The sequence below is a fragment of the Rhipicephalus microplus genome, chromosome 8, assembly GCF_043290135.1.
Source record: "Rhipicephalus microplus isolate Deutch F79 chromosome 8, USDA_Rmic, whole genome shotgun sequence".
NCBI classification, from domain to species: domain Eukaryota; kingdom Metazoa; phylum Arthropoda; class Arachnida; order Ixodida; family Ixodidae; genus Rhipicephalus; species Rhipicephalus microplus.
The window spans coordinates 16,053,860-16,071,530 of record NC_134707.1 but is presented as its reverse complement, the minus strand read 5'-3'; the positions used below and the strand labels follow the sequence as shown (position 1 = coordinate 16,071,530).

Genomic DNA, 17,671 nt, shown 5'->3' with positions numbered 1-17,671 from the left:
TGCGTGAGACAGGCGAAAGAATCCAAGGCACAGTCAAACAATAAAGTTCTCTGTATGATAAAACGCATGCGATGTTCGTAGGGCGCACACTCGAATAAAACGTTTACCAGTCGTGGGGCACAGTTGCAGTATGGATTTGCCACTTGACCGAAATTCTTTCGTGAGCTGCTTCCCTTAAAAGTCTTCAGATGAGACCGATGGTACAGAATTTCCAAATTTCGAGGAATTCTGGATTCTGGTAGATTGAGCAAAAAAAAGCACAATGATGTGTCAGAGGGTTCCAGAGCCTCTTTTTTTTCACCAATTCACACATCTGTAAGCATCACATTCGGAGAAATAAGTTTGCCAGCAATTTTGACATTGAAGTCCTTCGCAGGTCGCATGATCTGCTTTCTCGTTGGTCGCAATACCGCACTGCTCAGATATTCACTGAACTGTAATATGACCTGTGGAAACAGCCAAGGTGTGCAACTAGCCATATAGAACGAAACGGGAAGATGATTTGTTTTCTGTGTGACAAATGTTCACTTATAGGTTACAGCGGAAAGCATGCCTAACAATAGCAGAACTTCAAGGCGTCAAAGAACCTGTCATCTATATTGTTCGCCGAATACCTGACTGAGGGACGAACTTCACCGACTTTAACGTAGCCCTGCAGATATTCTTAAACACCTTTAAGAAAAGAAGCGTTTGGCAAGGTGATGGATTAGCTTCTGTGCTAATGGTGTTTAGCACCTCCGTTTATTTAATCCCCGCTCTCATGCGGCAGACATATGTGGCCACTCGGTTTGACGAAATATCCAAGCGTGAAGCGCTTCTTACAAATAAGTAATTTTTCAAACTCAACAAGCGTTTCGGCAAGCATCAGTAACTATATACTCGGAATCACTTTGTTCATTGAGCGGCATTTTGTTGGAAATAATGAGCTAGCAAATCTACACGGCTAGTCGCGTGTCGTATGGACAAAGTTTGGTCTAGTTAATCTCAAGGACATTGCTTATTTTCTGGTAGAAAACAATATTGACGTGTAGAAAGCTATGACTAAAGGCCATAAATATTCTTACGAGGTCTCTAACAGCTGATAAAGAATACAGCTTGACACAATTGGCACGACTTATGGTAAACTTCATCGGGAAAATAGCGTTGTTTTGTTTCACACTATGCGCACAATTTGATTCATACCTATTGAGAACTATATGGGCATTCAAAACTTTGAATGCGCTGTTCGCAATATATATAGTGGCTAAACAACAACTGTTGTAGTTTATTCAGTGACTCGTGCTACAGTTCTCCCTACCGGTTATTGTAGCAAATTTTATTACATAAAGAAGCTTTTCTCTATATTCTGACTCGAACGCCTGATGGATGATCTTTCGGCTTCATCCCACAGCTCTGCCCCGAGTCATGTTAACCAAACACATTCACAGAATGCATTGTCCCCTATGGTACAATATTTGAAACTCGTGAAGCGTCGAGAAGAGTAGCGAAAGTGAGAAATAGAGGAATCAAAACAGACACTTTGCATAGAATGTTGTGTGGGCAATAGACAAAGCTCCGCTAATCTTCTATTGCTTTTAGCAACATTTCGCGCTCGACCTCTCGTTACCTCATTGACTGCATGAACTCAACACTATCAAAGAAGTATGTATCGTCTAGAAATATCATCTTCGTGCTGATATGAATAAGTATGGTTTATTTCGTATATTGAGACAAGAAAATTTGCGTTGAAGATTAGAAACAGTGCACTAAAAATGTAAATTGAGGTATTCCTTCACAAAATTTGGAAAAAATAATCTATACATTCTGTTATACGTACAACAATGTAGAGAGTGCTGAAAGCCCGTGGCATCGTTCATTGTTTTTCAAAAAATGTTCTGCCTGATTTGTGGTCGTCTTAGAAACTGATAATATCAACACTGCGGAGCGAGGCAACAGGTGGTCTTGCTACAGGTGAGAACACCTGCAGCAGAAAGACGGTTTCTAAAACCTCGTTTCTTTATCGGGGAGAATATTCAGGTATGATAAATATAACAGCTTGAAATATTTAAAAATAGATGGGTTTAGAAACGTTTCTAATTTACGAATTTACAGTTTTTCGAAAGTTGAACAAGAGAAACACAACTGTTTGAGCTCTGAAGCTTCGAGGAGTCAACGGCACCTGCACAGTGTCAGAGCTTGACTTTTAGCAGCCAGTCACCTGATAAAATAAAATGTCGGCTCAGCCAGCAATTATAGATGTCTTCCCCCCACCCCACCCCCAATAATTTGCATAACTTCTCTGTGTTATAGCGCTTATTTTTGTGACGTCAAACACTACCCAAGCGTTTCAAATAGTTTACTTGACTATAGAGACACACGCTTGTATAGACACACGCCAACCAAAATTAGGTGGTAATGACAAGCCTCTAAACCTTACATGTGTTGTCATTACATTTGCACAGAAATGGTTCTAAGGTTGGAGTTGAAACTAGTTGACTCGGCTGTATTTCATTATGGGGGGGCAGGCGCCTGACGAGTCTTTTAGTGGAGTTCACATTTCTTCTTAGGTTACAACAAGGTGTAGATTTTTTATTATGAAGAGCATGGTCTCCTCCTTTCCGGACTACTACAAGGGAGTATAGAAGCAGACGCTTCTGCCTAGATTTAGAATTTTTGAGGAGTGACGCATGTAACAGCAGCTCAAAGGGGTTCATATTGGCGCCCAAAAAGCTTTCGTTGACAAGATGCATAGACAGCGCTGACACACCAGGACATACGAACGGCAACACCCACTTGCTTGCACACTGGGTAATCAGTCTTCGTATAAAGCACGCGTGCCCAGCGGGCTACGAAGAAGAAGCGGCTGTGAGGTCTCGTGGATCTCGGGGGCCCGCCAGGAAACAAATGAGGCGCTGTTTGACCCGAAAGGAGCACAGCGTGGCGTGAGGCCAGCATTAAGTATCGAGCAGCGAACAAATCGTCACCTTAGCAACCGTAGTTGGCTGGCAAATCGAGACCATCTGGTTCGTTTCGCGAAACGAGAAACTCTATCCGTCTGCTGCTAGAGCAGGCGCCCCCTCTCCACTTTCGTACGCCCAGAGAGAGAGAGAGAAAAAAAAGGGATCGATGTCGGCTTTCGCGCCAAAGTGAGATGGAAACCGAAGGAATAAACAGAAGCTAAGTGGCCCAATCGCACACTTTTGCTGTTTCACTTCTGCAGTTGCACGAGGAAGACATTAAAAAAATTGATAGAGTGGAAGGTATGCTGATAAAATGAAAACAAGAAAACGCAATCATAACAGTGGCAGGATAAAACGTTAGCGTGTAGCGAAGAAAAAGCAGCATTTTCCTTAGTAGCTTTACCAGATGGAAGTAAGTATTTTCTTTAAATAGATAGTGGTTGACGTGTGGATTTGGGTTGAATGTTGGTCTCGATAAAATACTTCACCCAGAAACGGTGATACCTTGTGTTATATTTAGTCTAGCTTTCGTATAACAGAACAAAATCACTTTATTTCTTTGTGAGCACTATCCGAAAAAGGCGTGTTTCCGAGACAAACCACAGCATACGGTGCCTTCACAATCGGGGGCAAATCATTGTGCCTGCTTCCACTCCAGCAATTTTTATTCGAAATTTTTCTTGGTTACAACTTAAGAATACAGCAGTGCATTTGTCAATAACCCCTATACGAAAGTAGCGCAAGCCTGTTTCCTTTAGAAACCTAAAATCTTTTTCGTGCAACTGTAAATGGCACACCAGCTCAAAACTAAATGGTCGTCGTTGCTACCTAAAGTATTACCTTTGGCTAAGCTTGTGACGTCATAGGCTCTGAAAAAGTTTGCAAGGACGTTCAAATTAGCGTTTTAAGATCTGTGAATTCGACATGTGTATCAATAGGAACACTAACTATCTGCTATCAGCGTTGCCATCACAAATTGAACATATATTCACTTGGTTGGGGAAGTGGCTGCTGTGTGTAGAAGTCGTGTTTTTTCTAGGGTTGTGAGTGATTGGAGTATGTCTGCACATGAGGGGGTCACATTGTCGCTGGAGAAGAGGTGGCTTCAATGGGACGCGTGGTTTATCTTACAACACCGCTCCAATGCGGGAAAGTCGTTTTTTATTGGTTGATGAGAAGTGGAAAATCATATGTGTACGTCACTAATGCATGCGCGTTTTGTGGCAGTGTTAACACTTTTTTTTTGTTAGAGTTAGCTACAGTTACTTTCAATCACCGTTAATTGAGCGTGGTCAAACGTGCTTCGCGACAGCAACAGCATAAATTGCAGCAGCTCCACGTGCTTTGATTGAATTGAGAGAAACACGGGAGTTGGAATAAGGGGTTGCACCAGGTAATCATTGTACTTAGGCACTAATCCATGAAAGATACATACAAATGACAAGATCAGGCGTCTTTCCTGTTTTTGCACTAGAGGTAACCACTTGAAGAAAGTTTGGTGTTTGCTCTTAATATGGTCTATTTTACCAGAAGAAAGGAATTTCCAGTGACCCGCCCATCCTAACATGCAAAAAGCAAAAGGGCATTCATAAAAAAAAACGGTGAAATCAGTGAACTCATTGTTCGCCTTAGGTTATAGCATAAAACACCGGTTGTCTCTACAGTGGTCGCGTGTGTGGCGATTACTTTCCGCGAAAAGTTGCAAACAAGGGTCGCCAAAAACTTACCTCGAAAGATTCGCTTGGCTATCTTCCAAAACAAGAAACACGGATGTTTGTCTCGAGCAACAAAGTCACAGGGTAGTTCGAAAATAAAAGGAAAAAGTGTCTAACCGACCGAAGTGGAAACAAGGCACAGTCGATAAGGGCCCGCACCAGTCCGGGGAAGACAAACTCGCTTCGGAGCACCGTACCGTTCTGGGCACAAGCGTCGATTTCGTGAAAGAAAACTCCGACCGATAACGGGAAAACCAAAAGTATGCAAAATAATCCACAATGCACCCAAAGCAAGGCGCGCTGTCTCGAAGTGGTGCTACTGCACAGTCCAGGTCTTGTGATCTATCGCCTCACTGTCTCTTCTTTCTCCGGGACACAAGCCGATCTGTTTCTACACAGTGTGGGTCGGGAGAGCGGTCAGAACGTTCAGTACCAGATGGAACAGCCGGTGTCGGTTCGAGTCGAAAAAAACCTCAGCGGCGGAAGCGTAACGACGACGACGAAGTCGTTTGCAGCGAGTACAAGATACGGCAGTCCGGCAGGCGAAATGCGGGGAAGCGTGCGGTGCGCTTTCACGCAGACACTGCGGCGGGCGCGTGTGTTGTGTGTGTGCACAGAGCGCGCGCGCGCACGGCGCGAGACCAGCAAAGCAACACGGGCCGGGGTTCTGCCCGAGCCCGAGGCCTCCCCTTTTTATCGGTCTCCCGAAATCCCACGCTCGCCGCCCCGCGACTTGCTCCTCCACGATCCCCTCCCCTTCCCACTTCCTCCCTAGACACACTCTTCCTCGTTTCTCTCTCTCCTGATCAGACCTCTCCCCCGGCGCTATCCCTCTATCCTTTTCCCAGCAACCCACGTATCTCATCCCTACGTTTCGCCACGCCGCCACCTCCTTTCCCTTCCTCCCGCAAACTCTCCCTAACTTCTCCCTCTCCCACCGCGACTCTTCTCACACACTCGATGGAACGTTTGTTTGGCCTCTTTCTTCCTTTCTGTGCGTCCCTTTCTTCTGCTGCTCCTTCACTCGTTCCGCTCCACTTCTCTCTCTGTCGCCCTTTCTCTCATTCTGACCACCACTGTGACCCTCTCCACAGTCACAATTTTTTCTCCTTCGGAAGTCGTTTCGTGCGTGCTTTTGATTCCGCCGCCGCCGCGCCTCCTCACTGCCCGTTTGCTCTTTTCTAGTTCTCGCCATTGCCCCACCGAGCTCACAGATGCGTCCCGTTAAGACAGTGCGTCCCGTTAAGACAGTGCGTCCCGTTATAGACAGAATTGTCTCGCTCTTGCACTAAGGTTTCTGAATGTATATTGCCCCCTTTAGAACCAGCCTGCTGGCCACGCCTTTTTTTCTTGACTTGGCGCATTCTTTTTCCAAATTTCTTTTGAGGTGTTGTGTATTCTTGTTTATGCCTTTTTGTGTAGGGCGCTTCCATCTTGTACCTACGATAGGCGATAGTGGTTTCAGCTAAACTGTGCATGGGTGACCACGTAGGATATAAACAGAACTTTTTCTATCTTGTAGAGTAAAAAAAAAAATGTCTCCCCAATGTGCCCCTTTGTTGCTCGTGTCTTGGCTTGTGTAGCGGGGTAGGGCCGAAACCCTTCTTTGCTAAGGGAAAGAACCCTTTTACGAGAGCCAAGTAGCTAACGCTTAAGTGACTCTTATGTGGTTGTAACAATGTTTTTATATGCTGAGGTAAATGCCATTGGTGAGCACAAAAATTATAAGAGTGAAATAACACCAAACTGACACTGCAAGTCTTGTAGTGAAAAGAAACACATGAAATGTTAAGAATCTCGAATGCATAAAGAAGGGGGGAAGTAGTTGACTAACCGCCTAAGCCTGCTTAAAAGTAAAATGGTGCATTGAAATTGGCGGGCTAATCGCTCGTGGCGTGCTTACAGTCTGCAGTTTTTGCAAACGTGTGCATCGTTTATGTACACCGATGATTAAACACAGCACCCCCCTCCCCCCCGTAACCATGAAAAGGAAAGTTCAGTACCCTTTTTCTATTCGAAAAGTTGAAGTAAGATAATTTGGGCGCGCAAGCACAACTTTTTTTTTTCTTTCTAATTTTGTTTTTTGTTTTGCGCAATGCTTCCTCTCGACAGTTCGCATCCTCCATGCCTCGAAGACCTTCATCCACGTGTTCATCAGCTCAACACTTCTGTTGCTACTAGCAACAACAATGGTCAATCGTTCATATCCGGCAACAATAAAATGAGTGTGCCCATGATCAAGAGAATAATAATTATTGAGACACGGCGCATAGAAGTGATCCTTCGAAGAATGTTTACACGAGTTGACAGCGCTGGCGTTGTCTTGTTTACTGCCCTTCGCCAATTCATCTGGTGTCTATTGGGCTTCCGAAGAATCTCATGTATTTAACTTGTTTAATTGATGCATCACATGTGGGTGCATCACATGTGATGGAACAAGCTGGGGGAGCCACCCAACATTAATGATAAAGTTACACGAGACATTAATTGTCAATCGTGTGCTTTTCCGAATGCCTGTGATCTCTCTGAGTGAGTCACAGTAGGAACGGCTGGACAAACTTCATCGTAAAGGCCTCAGAGTTGCTTTGGGAGTGCCTAAGTTTGCAGCGAGCATAAACGTCCTTCATAAAGCTCGCCTTCCGCCGTTACGTCTTCTCGGCTCTCAACAACTGCTGACACAGCTTTGCCGACTTGGCGAATCGAGCCCAGGATGAGCACTACTCAGTCGCCTTCGGCAATGCACGGAATCACGAGCTTTCGTGACCCTCAACACCCTTCGCCATGTTATCATTGATTTTCCCAGACAAAGACAACTTCGACAAGACCCACCTTGGTCACATGAGGATGTCGACTGTCAGGTGACGATTCCGTGAATGCACAGCAAGCGTTCCACACCCACAGCAGAAGTACGTTCTTTGGTACTCGAATATATTGAAGAAAAGCCGATCATTTGAAAGTTTTCACCGATGGATCAGTCGAAATAGTGCGCTGAGCAAGCGCTGCAGCGTTTGTGATACCGTCTCTAAAGGCGTCCTGGGCAGCGCGACTCGAGTGCGTTGTTTCATCGACAGCATGTGAAAGCGTGGCAATTCAGGCAGACCTGAAGCAACTGACGCTTTGTAGGCAGCAACAAGTCGTGCGGTTTTCGGACAGTAAGCCCGCTTTGCAGCGGCTAAAACATGGATTGCTTTTGGATCGATGCACTCAAAGATCGCTGTGAATCCTTAAAGACCTCCATGGCAATGGTATAAACATTAAGTTTCAATGGATTCCATTACATGTGGGTATAGCAGGTAATGAGGCGGCTGACAGACTTGCCCGGAGTGCTCTGGAGCTTACACCAACGAAGAAGGCTCCCAAAGACAATCAGCGTATCTTACGAGAGGCTGTCAATAAGCATTTTCACTCGTTATGGCTGACGCCTCACCAGCCATGTGTGGTACAAGGGCTATCAAGGCAAAAAGCCTGCTTGCTTCATCGCGTCCGAATGAGATCAGCGCGTACACCAGCATGGCTCCACAAGATCAGGCTCTCCCCGACGCCCTGGTGCTCGAAGTGAAAGGAAAACGGTGATATAGAGCACTATTTGCTTAAATGTCGTGAGCTTAAGAAGGAGTGGCAAGGTTTAGTTGAGGAACTGCAACAGTTAGGCTCGCCATGTGACAGCGTGACTGATATTGTGTTTCCGCGTGGTTCCTCGATCTTCAGGAAACAGATGTTGTGTGACTTCTCTTGAAATTTTCGATTGCTACAGACCTCGCATGTGACTGGTGATAAGTGGCAATAATGTTTGGGGTATAGTGCAGCGAGATTGAGTACCGACACAATACTGCAAGTCGAATAGCACAAAGGCCGCCGTCTTATGCAGAATTACGTCGCGCTATGCATGATTTTTATTTTGAAAGCCTGCTCGTGCTTAGTTACAAAACAAAGGACATTAGCTACAACTAGCAAAAAGAAAACCGGGCGGTGCAGTTGCCTGCAAATTATGCAAGGCTAGATCTGCCGGCTTCCTACAACATCCTCAACCTCAACCTCGACCTCATAAAAGTGATCATATGACCTGCGGACATGTCGTGGCGAACGCTATTGATAGCTTGCACTGACTTCACGTTCGCAGCTTCGTAACGTACTGGTTTACCAACATGGTGACCTTGATGACGTAGAAGTGGCGTATTCACATTGCGCTTGATTTTTCAATTTGATAACAATATGGCCAGAGTGTTTAGTGGTTTCTGCCTGTCAATAATGAAAGGACTTGCAAGTAATATAATCACGTGGGACGTGAGAAACCTTGCCTGTACCATGCGGTCCACCAACATAGTGGTTTCAGAGACGTCAGCGCAAGCCATCTATATGACGCGGGACCTGGACTAGTTTGAGGTGATAAGACGGATGCTTGGACTAGTTGGTCATTTAAAACCAACATATTTGCACAGTGCCAAAAAACGAGTAGTAACAGCGTAACGCCCCGCCGTGGTGGTCTAGTGGCTAAGGTACTCGGCTGCTGACCCGCAGGTTGCGCGATCGAATCCTGGCGGCGGCGGCGGCAGCATTTCCGATGGAGGCGGAAATGTTGTAGGCCCGTGTGCTCAGATTTCGGTGCACGCTAAAGAACCTGAGATGGTCGAAATTTCCGGAGCCCTCCACTATGGTGTCTCTCATAATAATATGGTGGTTTTGGGACGTTAAATCCCACATATCATTCAACAGCGTAACTACCAAAGAAAGGAACATTAACGAGAAAGAGCGCTCTTTGCTGTCCATGTTTCTTCCTTCATAGTTATGCTGTAACTACTCGTTATCTTGCGCCGTGGAAATATGGTAGTTTTACGGATACGAGTGGCAAAGCGCCGGGTGCTGTTGGCAATATAATAATGTCGGCATGCATGGGTCACATTTCGGCAATAGAACCGAAAGGTAAGGGGCACTAACGTCAATAAAACAGTCGCAGGACAGGCTGCAGTTGCTCACGTTAAGCTTGCTGACGACTGCATAATGACCTCACCATAATCTAAACCAGCAACTCACAACAGCGCCACGTAAAAATCATTTATGCAGCAGCAGAGCATTTTGCATCTTGAATCTTTTCCTTCATGGCTGAAATAGTCATTTGGCCTATGGAATCACAGTAATTTATGTATATAACAAGATCCTTCAGACCAATTTCAGTTCGCCATGGCTGACGCCTTTGCGAGCTGAGTTTCCAACTCGTGAATTGATTATTGAAGGTTTAGCTTTGCTGCTGCTCAATTACTGCAATGTCGTTTTTTTTCTGGCCTCTTATAGTTCGTAAAACCTTCACCAGCTCACGCTCTCTGTTCAGCAGACTGCACGCATGCTAGCTCGTTTTCGAGCGTGGCGTGAGGGTATGTGCGAACATGATCTGCTACGCCTATCTGACGCTTTCGTCCTTTCCAGTCTCCCCTAAGACCTGCCTTATACTAAGCTTCTGAAGTCAGAACGCGACCAGGTCGACGTGCTCATCCGTCGGGCATACAAGACTGCCCTCGGTCTTGCCCCCAACGTGTCAACAGAACGCCTTCTCCACCTTGGGGTACACAACATCTGCGAGTTGATTGAAGCCCACCATACGACGACTATGTCGCTCACCAACTCGTCGCTGAATCCACTCTTCCATCGGCCAGGTTGCCTCTTCCATCAGACCTAGTTTCACTACCACACACCCTTCGAGCAATCGTCCACGTCAAGCCCAAGAATATGCTCGCAGGCCACCATGACGCCCACTGCGGAACCCGTGTGACCACACGTCAACCACGCAGCCATTGTTTGCGTGGACGTGGCTCGTTTCACCTTACCCGGTGACGCCTTTGCTATCGTCTCCGTCTCACTTTCCATGCAGCCTCAGGACGATACGACAGTCATAGCCGGCATCATGCACACAGTCTACGCCATCGATGTGGGGGAGGCGACCGTTACTTTGGCTGCCATTTTCTCTGAAGCCAATGTAGTACCGAGTGATTCTAAGCCCGCCATCTCAAACTTCGCCCAAGGACTTGTTTCGCCTATCACCTTGCGGTTACTTCGCCCGTCTCTGCTGCGGGACTAACCGTATTACATTGAACTGGTCTGAGTCACCACCCACTCAGGTCACTCTGGCAAAGTCAGCTCACTAACACGCTCAAGAATTAGTAACTTGAGCGGTGGGCTGTTCTGAATCGGACGCTCTGGTGCCGGAGCCCCTGGCCACCAACCATGACATCGCCCAAACAATCGCCTTGAACGGTGGCCTACACACCCACTCAACGTAGCCTTCCCAGGAGGCCGCTGATCACCTGGTGCCAACCTGACAGCCTTCTGTGCCTCCTTGTGTACTCTTATATCCACGTGAGCATTACCGATTCACGCTGCTGTGTATATGTGGAGGCGTTGCCTCACTGAACCCCAACTTCTGGGCTCGCTTCGAGGACTTGCCGCCCACTGACCTCGTCTCGCCATTCCACACCAAGGAACCATGGAAGGCGCTTATTTATCTGATTTCTTCGAATTTATTTTTCTCTAATTTCTCCGAATTTATTAAAACGAATAAAATAAGTCTATGGCTCTACTGGCCAGGAGTAAAAGTAGTAAGGGAAAAATTTTCTTAAGAGATAAAATTCCTTAGGAGATAAAATTACAAATCATTTTCAGCAGTGGCTCACAATTGGCAGGTAGAAAGTTTTCGCTTCAGTTTGACGAAGTGGCCGGATGGTGCACTGAGAGTAATCAACGCAACTGCATGTTTGTTTAATGGATCGTTGTTCGAAAGTGACACTTCAGAGCTTCGGACTAGATCGTATATAAGGTTGTTGGTCTCAAAGCGTTTGGACTATCAGGGTTCATTTCACAAAATTATTACTCCACTAAAGATCAGTCGAAAATGGCCGCCAAAAACAATGCATAAGAAGGTCACGGAAAGAAATAAGCGATTGTTTGTTCCTCTGACGCTCTAGGAGCCCTGAATTCTGCAGAACAGCAATAGACCCTTGTCTTGCGCGTTTGTCGCTCGCACTTACAGGCAGAGCATCTTTTTATTTCGCTTCTAAAAGTCCAGCAAATAATCGATGTTCAACGAACTGCCATTAGTATGGGTTCAACCTCATTTAGGCCTTCAGGTACGTGTTGGAGTCGAGCTGACAGCGACGCGTTTTTGATGGTGCAAATGTGAGAGCCTGACATAAACTTATGTATTGTTCGATTTTGTTTTACGGCTGATGGTGCTTACGCCTCGAAAAAGAACAGCACTTTACTGTGACAGACATCGAAGTCACTAAACAGTTGATTGATTGATTGATTGATTCAGACATGACATTGACCGCACAGTCCACTTTTAAAAGAGTGCACGCAACACATGTAAAGGAAGAGAGAGAAGCTACGAATTTCTTGCTTCCTGGTTAGCTGTATAGGTAGAGTGACCGCCCTGAAAGGCGTTGGTCACGTGTTCGATCACCGCACCAGGACAAGAGTTTCGGCAACAAAGATGCTCTTTTTTTGAGAATTCCGAATGGATTGCCTTGTTGCACCATGCCACAAATGGGTGCTCTTTCTTTTCTCATTCCTAAGTCTTCCGTCATCTTGCGGCTCTCCGCAATACTCATTTGCATTAAAGCGTATGGAGAGTTCTACAAACGACCCAGTCAAAAACAGCCTACATCTGCTTATCAAGAAACTGGCAATTCTCACCTTCAAATTAAGAATCGATGCCAAAATAGGATTCAGTTTCATTCGAAAGGCGGCTAGACAAGAAAGTCGAACAAATCGAAGGCAGCTCCAACCTCACACGAGATTAGCCTGTATAACTGTACAGAAACATCCGGCGGTGACGATTCGTTAAGTAGAGCAATAGGTGAGAAAATGCCGGCTGCTCTTTCACTACGCAGCCCGTGCCTCGCGCATATTTTAGGAGAACGATCACTTTATAGGAGCATTGTTTGGAACCACACATTGCTGGATTGATCGCTTATCAGTTTCTGTCCGTAAACAAGCCGCAGAAGTATGCATGTTTTCCCGGAATAAAATAACGAAGGAAGGGTTCACGGAGAGGGCACCTTTGGCTGTTAAAGTTCATAAAGACCGTAATTATACGGACACTGTCAGTTGATTTTTGTCGTCACCATCATGCTCAGTTACGAGAGCAGTGCCGGCTGTGCTCCCGTTTTCCCGTGTGCACAGCGTGTATATATATATACATATATATATGAGGAAATGAAGGGGTGCACTTTGTGAAAATGAATAGCTTTAGTGGTTAAGGTTTTGGTGGTGGCAATGGCCTACGTTCTGACGAAAACCATGCCACGGCCGGAACGTTGACCAACAAAAACATCTAAATTTTGGAAATTTGCCATTTCATTTCCTGACTATACGTTCACCGGGCATATCAAACTTTCTTTTGATTCACGTAAACGCACATATATTTTATATATATATATATATATATATATATACATATATATAGACAGTAATAATTATTATAATCGCCTGGCCAAGGAATCGAACCCGCAGCGTCTGGTTTCGCAGCACACTACGTTAAACGACTGTGCCATAGAGCATACGTCCCTCAGCCTATACAAATGGCGAAAAATGAAGAACTCTCAGAGAAGTTTGAGGGCGTTGAATCAAGTTCACGTATCCGCAAAATACGAAAAAAAATTGAAACTTCCCGACCACACTTGCAGAACCTTAATTACGTTAGCGTGGTCGAGTTGGAATCTCCAAGCTAGAAGTAAGGTGGTATAGACATGCAAAGTAGCGAATCGGTCGTGGGTGCTCATCGGAAAAGGGGCTTAACACGTAAAGTCGCAGAGCGTGGAGTGAATTCTTCAGAAATTGCCGCATTCACTCATTAGCCCGAGCGCACTTAAGCGCCTTTCCTTCAGGCTACAAGCGGCTTCGCTATAATTATCTAGTAATCACGCAGCCCGCCTAGTCGCACAAAAAGATCCAGAAATCTTTGGAGAACGTCTTCTGAGATGCAAACTTTTTTATTGACAACTTTCGACAATGCGCCATTCTTATCGTTATTGTGAAGCAATAAGAAAGAAAGAATGAAAGTGTGTTTGGTTCAAAGAAAGAAAAAAAAATGTGGCTTATGTAACGTTGGCCAGTTACGTAGATATAAACCGAGTTCATACGAAGTAGTAAACCGATAAAGACAGCCTAATTGGTGCGGGGTGAACGCTGTTCATTAGGTCAATTAGAAAAGCGCTATTGGGGGCTTTGTTGCCGAGTTGGATGGCTAAGCCCTCGTGAAATAAGACGGAAAGCTGAAGTTGTTTGTTGGCGGATGCCTGTATGCGAAATGCAGAAGGTGAAAAAGGTATTGCAGCAAACGATGTGACATAAGCCACGAATTGACGCCTTGTTGGTATGCCAAGACCGCGGCACAACAAAAAGCCGTGTGACGTGCGACGTGAGCAATCACGTAGGTCACGTGTTTTTTGTTGTGACGTCATGAAATCACAACAAGGCGTTACTGATAGAGAAGTCACGTAATTCACTGTGAATTCGTCGTGGCATCACAAGTATACGGCATTGATGACGTCGTTATGACATTCCACATAGATCGCATTGATGACGTAAGCCACGCGGGTTTTAGTTGTGAAGTGTCGTGTTAGAATCAAAAGACTTTATTAACTGCGCAAGTCATGTTGTGACTAGATCGTTACGACAGTGATAGAAATATGTGACATTATGATCACGTCAAAAGGTGACATCTATGACGACGTCATTATATGAGATCATCGCTTGGTCACATATGAACCGATCATGGAGGCCATGCAACATAATGTGAGGTGAAGAATTGCTGACTGGAGAGAGCAGTGATATAAAAACATGAGAACATCAATGAAATTGAATGCGTGTCTCTGGCATGGCGACTAGTAATGTATTGCAGGAAGTCTGGTTCACAATTGTATAACCTAAAACATCTCTAATGCCAAAATCGAAGCGTTAAGAAAGAATGTGTTGTTTGATTATCCTGTACGTGTGGGCACTTCAGGTCGAGTGTTTGCGGTGAAGGTTACAATTAAGGTAATTAAGTTTAGCTTTCAAATAAGTGTGAGTGTTCATCTGAGTAAGAAAACTTTCCAGGAATCACCATTTACATGACCTAATAAAGGACCCTTTGTGACGTTTCACAAAATAATCGAGTATTTTTGACTTCGCAGAAGCTACGCGGAGAGCGCAGAATTCCAAAGCTGACACTCAAAGCACCTACATTGTTTCATTCTTTTCTGCATGTGGGGCCACGATTTGAAAACAGCAGTGTGAACGTTACAAAAGGCACGTCTCAAAAGTCTCTCCGCAAGGGGGGGGGGGCTGATTGCTTACAATTTTGAGCAGGCGCTTCAAAGTGATGCCAAAATTGGTTGCAATCCACGATACTAATTAGTTAAACAATAGTTCAACAAGAGGAAACAAATATCCCCGAGTGTGGTGAGATTCTTTGCCGCCAGGGCGTTATAGCCATGGTGTCTATGCCTTGCAGTAGATGCCGAATGCAGTCATTCTCCACTGTCGAGTTTTCGAAGTGGTGACAAAGAGCGAGGAAGTTTTCTATGTACGATGTGTAGGACTCTTCTTTGTGCTGGACCGGCTACGCAAGCTTTCGTTTAGCGATGTCCGGGAGGACAGAAAGATTTGCAAATATTTTGCGCAGGAGCTGCCTAAATGTGGCCCTGTTGGCGAAATCCGGCTCATGGTTGAAAAACCAAGTTTTGACAACACCATTTAGATAGAACAGGACTCGAGACATGTTTCGCAGGGTCGTCTAGTGGTTGAGCAAACTCACACGGCCGTACTCCTCTAAACATTCCTGAACATCTTCACCGCGAAGGCCAGAAAACACGGAGGGATCCTTTTGAGGGGAGGCAACAATTCAAGAAGGCACCCCCACGGGCGCAATTGAGGTGGAAGGAGCCGAGGTGCTTTTGTCATCAAGTGACATGGCCGATGACTGGTTGTAAAGACGGCGACCCGAACGTAGCTCCCTGGATGCTTCATAACGGCAGAAGATGAGGACCCACAACATGAAGAGGACTACAGGACTGAAAAGCTCTTTCCACCACTTTTCACGCAACACTGTTTATTCGTTTGTTGCCTTGAAAATATGACCCATACGCACTCAGGGGGGTTAGCCAAAAATGCGTAGAATACTTTTTGGGAACATTAAAACTATGGTTTGGAATGAAATAGAATTAAAATATATTTAATGCAAAACAAAACGACAGAGATGGAAAGGGAGGAAATAGAAAGAAATGATTTAAGAGATTTTAATATTTTAGCAATTGAGATGACCCACAGCTGCGTTTACTTGACCTACCTATTCAGAATTTATGTTAAAACACTTTTTGATGAGACGAAATAGTACTTATTACATTGAGGATTACAATAGAATACGTTTGAAGGCCTTAATAAAATCGCTAACTGTATTTAAAGATTCTCCGTAGCAACGTCCCAAAACTGACGACGGTGCAAGCCTCTTCTTTTATCCACCGAGACTGAGCCTGACAACCCAGTCTAGAGCGGTGATGATGAGTGTAAACAAATGAGTAGACGGAGCACGTGAATAGTGCTCACCCTAATGCTGTGCCACTGCTCCCCATGCTCTCGCCTTTAAGTGGTAGAGAGTGTTACGGGCTGCCGAAGTTGCTTTTTTTTAGCTTTTGTCTCTCCATTCGCACTATTGCCAGATGGGAGCATGCAGTTGTGAAACGAATATGAAAAGGAGTTGACTGAAGAACGAAATAATAAGACTCTAGTTCTGGCAACATCGACAAACAGTCGTCAAAACTCCCGAGCCATTGTATTTAATAATGACGACAAAGCCACACCCATTCGTCTCGTGTGGGTTTGTTAAAAGGGCAATGGCTGACATTTACTGTGCTCTGCGCAGTACACGTTATTCAGGCAAGTTAGGCTTTACTCAATTAGCTTTCGCCGAGAATAGCACACAAATCAAAGGTTGTCTGGCGTACGAGAGAACGAAAATCCATGGGACAAGAACATAAGCGTGTACTAGCACATAAAATAATTGACAGGTTCAACAACGCGGTTGTTATAAGTTGGGGACAACACCAGCTCGCAGGCGCGAGAGCCTAAATTATGCTATCTTTAAATGACTTCAAAAGAGGTCATTGACATCAAAATATTATAAGATTCAGCTTCTGTGTTCGTTGTAGTTGCGTGTAAATTTTTTCGCGCCATCGCAATCATCAAAATGAAGGTCTAGTGACTAAATAAACGCCAAACCTGCGCGCAACGCGCCGAACAATCAGAGCGAATGCTAGGAGAGCAGCCTTTTCCAAACAAACTCTTTGGTTAACTACTATAACTACACTTGCATGGTACCTACTACGCCATAAATCACAATTGTGTACTGGGAAAGCGTTCATTATGTTATTATTCATCATACTTTGGAGAACCTTGGTACCAGCTACACAATATTTAGTCATTATGTGCACTTGGTTGAGGTTCTGGCTGACGACAATGATGAGTTATGCTTCAGGCTTTCGTAATGTTTCGGAGCATTCAACGACCCACTTGTTTCGCAATTCGTGGTGTGTGACGCCTGCTTGTTACGTTATAGTGTTCTAAAACGCTACATTACACTTGTCACCACAATTTCTTACCCGGTATGAAGCCTGAATAGGGTCAGTTACTTGATATGAAACCTTTACCAGCCCAGCACTCTACGACTGGGTTGTTGGCTGGTAGAGTACTTAACTGCTACGCAGAGAGCGCGGGTTCAAATCCCGTTGGTCCTTGGTGTTTATATATTTAGATTTTTTCTTATTTCGTGCGATAGTGTATATGGACACCCCCACCGCTGCCGGCGGTATCTGTAAACACTATCGGTCCTTGTGGGAATCTGATAGCAGCTCTCATGGTAACAAAAACTTACCGACGGTGATGATACTGACTAATGCGAGTTTAGAGTAGAGCTTTGTGTTAGGGCAATGCCAACTGTGTTTGACGTTAAGACTATCCTCAGTTACAGCATTGTAGCACTCGTCAAAT

The 17,671-nt window shown here is 45.1% G+C and overlaps 2 protein-coding genes across 2 annotated transcripts in view; one reads left to right on the top strand and one right to left on the bottom strand.

Annotated features, from left to right (window-relative positions):
- Positions 1-5,343, bottom strand: part of LOC119164181 (xibalbin-1) — a 181,580-nt gene extending 176,237 nt beyond the window's left edge. The window contains exon 1 of the mRNA XM_075871173.1: positions 4,667-5,343. The gene's annotated coding sequence lies outside the window, so the exon portion shown is untranslated. The remainder of the gene's footprint in view (positions 1-4,666) is intronic.
- Positions 1-17,671, top strand: part of LOC142768831 (uncharacterized) — a 308,858-nt gene that overhangs the window by 120,312 nt on the left and 170,875 nt on the right. The gene's annotated exons all lie outside the window — the stretch shown is intronic.